Source organism: Mus caroli, chromosome 8 (genome assembly GCF_900094665.2).
Source record: "Mus caroli chromosome 8, CAROLI_EIJ_v1.1, whole genome shotgun sequence".
Lineage (NCBI taxonomy): Eukaryota > Metazoa > Chordata > Mammalia > Rodentia > Muridae > Mus > Mus caroli.
In genome coordinates, this window is record NC_034577.1 from 67,649,108 (window position 1) to 67,656,410 (window position 7,303).

The 7,303-nt window shown below is 38.6% G+C and overlaps 1 pseudogene; it reads right to left on the bottom strand.

The window, feature by feature from the left end:
- Positions 1–2,354: 2,354 nt before the first annotated feature.
- On the bottom strand, positions 2,355–2,479 carry LOC115031823 (annotated as a pseudogene).
- Positions 2,480–7,303: the final 4,824 nt, after the last annotated feature.

Genomic DNA, 7,303 nt, shown 5'->3' on the forward strand with positions numbered 1-7,303 from the left:
CACTGGAAAGAGAGGCCCATTGGACTTGCCAACTTTATATGCCCCAGTACAGGGGAATGCCAGGGCCAAGGGGTGGGGGTGGGTGGGTGAGGGACCTGGGGGGGGGGGGGGTATTGGGGACTTTTTGGATAGCATTGTAAATGTAATTGAGGAAAATACCTAATTAAAAAAAAAGAGTTAGTATGGAAAAGAAAAAAAAAAAGTAAATTAGCTGGGCATGGTGGCTCACACCTTTAATCCCAGCACTTGGGAGGCGCAGGTGGATTTCTGAGTTCGAAGCCAGCCTGGTCTACAAAGTGAGTTCCAGGGCAGCCAGGGCTATACAAGAAACCCTGTCTCGAAAAACCACAAAAAAAACCCAAACAAACAAAAAAGTAAATTATTAGCAGATAAGTGTGTGTGTGTGTGTGCATGCACACACATGAGATGCATGCATGTGCACTTGTGTGTGCTGGTACACTTGTGTGTGCATCCATGAAATGAAAGGCCTATGTCAATTGTCTTTTGCAGTTCCTATACAGTGGAGACTGTATATTTTTAGAGTCCTCTGTGAGCCTTGAAAGATTTTCTTAGCTAGACTGAGCAACCAGAAAGCACTGCCTTGACTCTGCAGTTTGCCATTCATCTCTGCTCACAGTGTTGGGGTCACAGACCTGCACTTTGCTCTTGCATCCTTATATCAATGCTGGGGATCCTAACTCAGCTCCTCATGCTTGCACAATAGGCACTTCATCCACTCAGATGTCTCCATGCCTTGCAGTTGCTCTTACAATACAGGTTCTTGGAGTCTAGCATGGCCTGGAACTTACTCTGTGGTGCAAACTGCCTTCCAAATCATGAGTCTTCTCCCATTAATCTTCCAAGTGCTGGGATAATAAGCACGTGGTACCATGATAGAAAAAAATGTTTCTCCAGTTTGTGTGCATGTAAGCAGTATGAATAATACACAGAATAATATTTGAAGTTAAAAGCTGGAGTAACTACTTCATTCTCCTGACTACAGATGTTCTCCTATCTACCTCATTCTCCTGACTACAGATGTTCTCCTATCTATATAATGCTTTGAAAAACAAGAGAGACATTACAGACATTTGTTAAATAAAGCGCTGTAGTCTGTGCTTTTCTCAAAATACCAGTTAAGTCTTTGCTGGTACAATTTAAATAATTTTTCCTCATTTCTCTGACATCTTTACTTTCTTTTTATTTAAGAAACTCAATGAGGTTTTCCTTAATAGTCTGAAACTCTATAACACGTTTCTATAAGGAGTGAGGAGGGAAGGGCATATCTCCCTTGCTTGCCCATGCCACTCCACAGCCGAAAAGTGGTGTAGCCAGCTCTCATATCCTTGGGCAGGCTTGCCCATGCCTCTGACTCTAGGGTCAGCTCTATTGTGCTGCCCAGAGTGAGGTAAAAGACCCACACTCCTGAGTGCTGCAGCAGGTGAGCAACAGGGCCAGCTCTCCTGCTCTCATGAGCCCATGACCATGTCTTCTGCCTGCTGCAGGTAGTGAGGGTTGAGGCTGGAGAAGTGTATATCTTCCATGACCATGACACTTCAGGGACACGAGAAGTAGGGTCAATTTTCCCACATACATTTCCCTTGGTGCCAATTCACCCACAACTTCTAGAATGTGCAGGGCCTGCTCTCCCTAGTACTGCAGCTGGCTAGGGACAGGGTTGTCTCTACTGCTCTCATACCTCTAGGTCTAGATCTCCCACAATGCCCAGGTGAGGGATGGGGCTAGTTCTGCACGTACCCTGGACATCAAAGTGTCCACGGGTGGCAGCCCAGACCAGGTACATTAGCCTGGTCTTGGTGGTAACAGAACCCTGATGTTACAGGGCCAAAGAACCAAATATGGCTCCCAGTGGCATTACAGATCAGGACCCTCCCAAGGTCCCAGGTGACATTATAGACTACTCACATCAGGCTATTCCTCATTACCTTTGAGTCTCCAGTTCTGCCTCTCTTTATTGTTCCCACATTCTTCTGCTTTTCTTCCTCTTCCATTTCACTACCACGAGTGTCTGGGTCACCTCTGCAGTGGCTTCAGGAGTGCTATGTCCCATTAGTGCATTATAGCGCTCAGCAAAGGTCATCTCAGGCACAGTCTTTTCCTCCTCCCAGAACTGTGTGGAAACAGACTGGTGGTCATCTCAGACTAGCTCCTCAGCCAGCCCATTTGAAGTGGCCTCTTGCAAGGGTCATCTGTCTTAGGGCTCACTCCTGCCTGAGGCCCATGACCCCAGGTGGTGTTCTTCTATTCTCCAGCTTGATTTCTATCTGGTGAGACTATTTGGGCCTTCCTGGCACCTTCCTGCTTGTTGTCTCAGGCTCCCTTTTTTTCAGGGGAGTGTTAGGCCACTAATCATTCCAATGTTCACAGGTCAGAACACTGAGTGTAGAGATAGGCTCATTTCTCTCTGTCACCTACTGATGCACATATGACAGAAGCCTGCAGTGACTCTAGGGACAGGTATGTTTACCATTTTTAAAGCTAATGAAAATGTGCGTTAATGAGGCATGTGTGCTTTTTCATTTTTGCATAAAGGGATAAGTCTTAGCTAAATGCTTGATACTGTAAAAATGCGGAAGATCTAACATGTTCCAGAGCTGCTCAGTACATCAATTTTTATGATCACCAATGTCTTTTCACATAAACACATAGTACAGAATGGCAGAAGTATATTTAAGAACATTTCAGAAAATTTTGGAGATACTGCTGTAATCTTAAACCAAAATTCCCTGAATGACTGTTTAGTGAAAGTCAAGTCAGCGACTCAAATAACAATTTTTAAAATAAAACATTCTAATTCAATCCAACTTGATACCTGCTGATGAATTTTGTAAGGAAATATTAAAAGTCATTCTTTTTCACAATTAAACCTTCACACTTCAGCGAAAACAGAAAATGTTGTGTATCCAGTAAACCACTCTAATTTATAGCAAGCAGCACTGTCAAATCTGACCTGAGGCTTTTCAAGTTGAATCTGTTGAATGGTGCAGTGGAGTGATGGCACACAGGGCACAAATCAGTGTGCCAAAGAGAGCTGCAGCAATGCCCTGCCATGCAGCAAGGACAAGGACTCTAGAAACTCCACAGACAAATTAATTTTGAATTAACTTTTCTTTGTTGAAAATTCAAAAATTTTATTGTTGTTGAATATTTCACAATCCCTCACATTCTGCTACAGGATCCCAATATGGGATCAGAACCCACAGTTAAAGTACAGTGCTCTGGATATAGGCCTTGGTTACAACTCTCCATAAAACAACCTTCAAGATCTCCATTTCCTGATTCATCTCTCTTTGAAAGAGAGATAGGGGTTCCTTGTTTATCTATTATGATGCCTACAGCCTCTTCTTGAGGGTAGCCACTGTCTTTTTTTAGTCACTAATCTTTGGGATCAGATAACTGATGTTCAAAAGCAAAAGCAGATGGGTGTCTCAGATCAGAGAACAAACTTACCATTTCTCTCCTTTACTTCCCCTTCAGAACTGATCTTGTCTCTTGTGGTTGTTAATATTCAATTTCCTCTTACTGTTCAATATTATGGGAGGGCATCAATCACGTCTTTATTATCTTTTCTTAAAATTTCAGTAACCAGCTACAGTTTCTGAAACATAGTAGGAACTTAGTAATTATCTGTTTACAGTAGCTTATTTTCTTTTAGCTTTTTAAAAAGATAGTATATGAAATTATATTGTATAGGAACTTTTCTTGATCACACCTATTTTACCATTACCTAATACCATTTTTAATATGGAGAAGACACATTGGTGTTAATTGACTTCAGAAGTGAAGATCTCACATTAAATGGAAATGATAGGAAACACTACATATTACCAACAGTAGTAGAAAGTACCTAATGAGGATCATTCCTACAGCATGTTTATGTTCAGGGTATAAAAATCATTTTTACGTTACCAATGTTCTCTTTCTACAGAATTTCATGCTGACTCCAAAATACAGAAATACTTGTTAAAGAATATCTGTGGATACTGTGCTACTAACCTAGGGTAAATAAATAATTCACAAGCTCAAAACTTGAAAAAAAGTGACAAATCCTAATAAAAGCAATGAAAATCATCACCATCCAAAAATTCTGTAATATATTTTAAGATAAGAGTTGAGGAGGCATCCTTAGGGAATTTTCTTCATAGGAAAGGCAAAGAAATCCCTTATAAACTTTTCACGCCACAGTACTAAATGTTAAACAGCTTCACGGCTGGCTGGAAAATGTATTCTTCTTTTCAGTAGCTAAATATTTCTTTGAAGCTCAAATCATATTTTACAAATTCTGCTATGACACCCTGCTCCAGGATATAGCTTAATAGGTCTTCAGCCCCTGTCGCTCTTCTTCAATCCCATGAGGAATATCTGATCCTTTCCCACTGAATCTCTTGTGTTTTTTTAGACACAATAAATGCATAGCCTGCCTCATCTAAAAACAATTCTTATGAAATTGAGAGATCAAGATATCCTGCTTTAAACAGAGGTTATCTAGTGGGAAATGACACTTGAAAATACAAGTAAGTTTCTCAGTGTGGGGTTGTTCGTGAAATTTGATGCAACAAAATGAGTACTGCTCAGACTTGTCACTTCTTGACCATGCTGTGTTCATTTCATGCCTTTCATTATCAGCTGAAAGTGAAGGATTCTGGGAAAGTTCTAGAATTATAGCATCAGCAACAAAAACCGTTTAAAACATGATTGATAAAGTACTAACACTTCAGTGATTTGGTGACTGTATTGGATGATGGAGTTGGCATTCCTGAACTTAATAAAATGGGTGTGTATTGGGAAAACACGGGTTCTTTCTTTTCTTTGTGCTGTGTTTTTTTTTTCCCCATAAGGCAAAATCCTCAATAGCAGCTTACCTGATCAGAGCAGCAGAGCCTGTGTCACATATAATAGGGTCTTTTTTATTAATATCACACTGAATTTGGAGTAGAGATCTGTATAAAAACCTTATTCACATTTGGTAAATTTTCCATTAATTACTGAAAAGCTACCAGGTCTGTTATCAATGGAAGGACTGTATGTTAATCATAAAAACCTATCTTCCAAGGATCTTGGCCTATCCAATACTTGGCTACTTTTCCCCCCATTTTTATTAAATGCTCAGAGGGGGGAAACGAATGGCATGCTTTATCTGTGTTTAAGTACTGTTAATCTTCATGAAAACTATAGAAAGCATATAGAATTTCTCAAGTATTTACTCAAGGCATTTAAAAATAAGATTCACCATATTTACAGATGTTTAGAGTAGCCTCCACAGACGTGAACATGCTTTTACATGAAAAAGTGCCAGAATAAATATAATCTTTTATAGAACGTTCTAAGATCTGGAGAGATTGCGCAGTACTTAAGAACATTTATTGCTCTCCTAAAGGATTTGGGTTCAGCTCCTAACACCCGTATAGAAGCCCACAACCATCCTTCACTCCAGTATCAAGGGTCCTGACACCCTATTCAAATATCCACAAGCACCAGGCATTATTATGATGCCCATAAATAAATGCAAGCACATATAGATATAATGCAGTAATATAATAATATATTAATATAAATCTATAGAAAAATAAATTTCAATTTGATGTTTGTATTAATATTTCATTTAGAATAATTAATTCCCACCTAAGTTCCTTATTACAATGACTAGTCTATACTTTTTAATGAAAATAGATTCTTCTCTCATACAATACATCCTTCTCCCAACTCACACCTCCCTCCTCCTACAGATCTACTTCCTTCTCTCTCAGTTTTCCTTCAGAAAGGAGCAGACATTCACAGGGTATAGAGGGGGAGGGTATAGGGGACTTTTGGAGAGGAAACTAGGGAAGGGGATAGCATATGAAATGTAAATGAAGAAAATATCTAATAATTTTTTTTTAAAGACAGAACAACCAAACATGACAAGCCATAAATGTGTCCATGAGCCTACTGGCAATGAACTCAATCTCTGGTTCTTCTCACTTATCTTACAGAGTTTAGGATAAGGATGAAAAATGGCAACTGTCTACCTAAGCTTGGTTTCTTTTTCTTCTGTTGACCAGGAGGGTTCTTCAACTTCCCTGTTTCCAACAGGAGCATTTATTATGTGTTGCCCTGCATCCCAGTATCCCTTCAAGTTTTCTTTACCAGCCCCTACCATCTTTTATGTGGAATAAGCCCAAGTTGACGCTGGGGAGAAATTAAAATAACATAATGTAAATGAGTTTAGATGCGTGTATCTATAAGACCAGCACTCAGGAGATTAAGGCGGAGAATCATGTGTTAAAGGTTAATTTGAGCAGTACAGCTGAGCTCAAACACCACTAAGTCAAACTAAACAGATGTGTTTTTCTTTTAATAAAATTGGAGCATTGTGTAAATGTGTGTATGTATATGCATAATTTGTTTGATCTCCTTATAACCCCACACTAGAATAAAAATAGAAAGACTATAATTAGTTCAAAATATGAATAATACTTTTGAAGGATTATACTTTGCTCAATTTATCATTGTTTCATATAAATCTATAGAAGTATTTGGGGAAGAAGTTATCCAGATCTCAGATTTTTTAAACTATCATTATATTATATTATTTTATATTATATTATAGCAACAATATACTGTTGTGTTTACCAGAATGTCAGTTTTCTGGAATGATGCAACACCAGAAGCTGTGTTCACTCTGCAAAGGCGGTGGTATTTGTATCCAACCAAGACATAAAAAAAGTAGCCTGGTCTTCTGCAGAGGCTTGGATGTGTTATGCATCCACCTTTCCTCAGTCTAATTTCATATCCACTAAGGAAGGTTTTTAATTTGCCTGAAATGCAAGTTAATGTTGATTTCAAATTATGTAACTGACGTTTAATGACACTAATTACTTCTAGTTAAAGCAAGTGCCTGAATCTTTACTATTGTGAAGAGTACTAAGTTCAAGAAATTGGCCCAATGTCAGAGATTTTGCCAACTTAATATCAGCCCTCAAACTTTCTTCTGATTTTTTACCTTACACTGCTCTATCCAATGATAATGGGCAAACATTCAAAGAAATTACAATATATGCAGTTAAGTTAAGTGATAAACAGTCATATGTCTTTATGAGATATTTCTTTAAAGGTTTTTAAGAAAACACACAGCAGTGTCATCATTATCTTTAATAATATGCACCATATGTTTATATAAACAGGACTTATAAAAATAAAAATTTGGCTCCCAAAAAGGAAAAGTATGTGATGGAATTGAGATTTGCTACAAATAGGGAAAGTCCTGTATCCTGCAATGTTCTGTAACATAGGAAAGTAAACT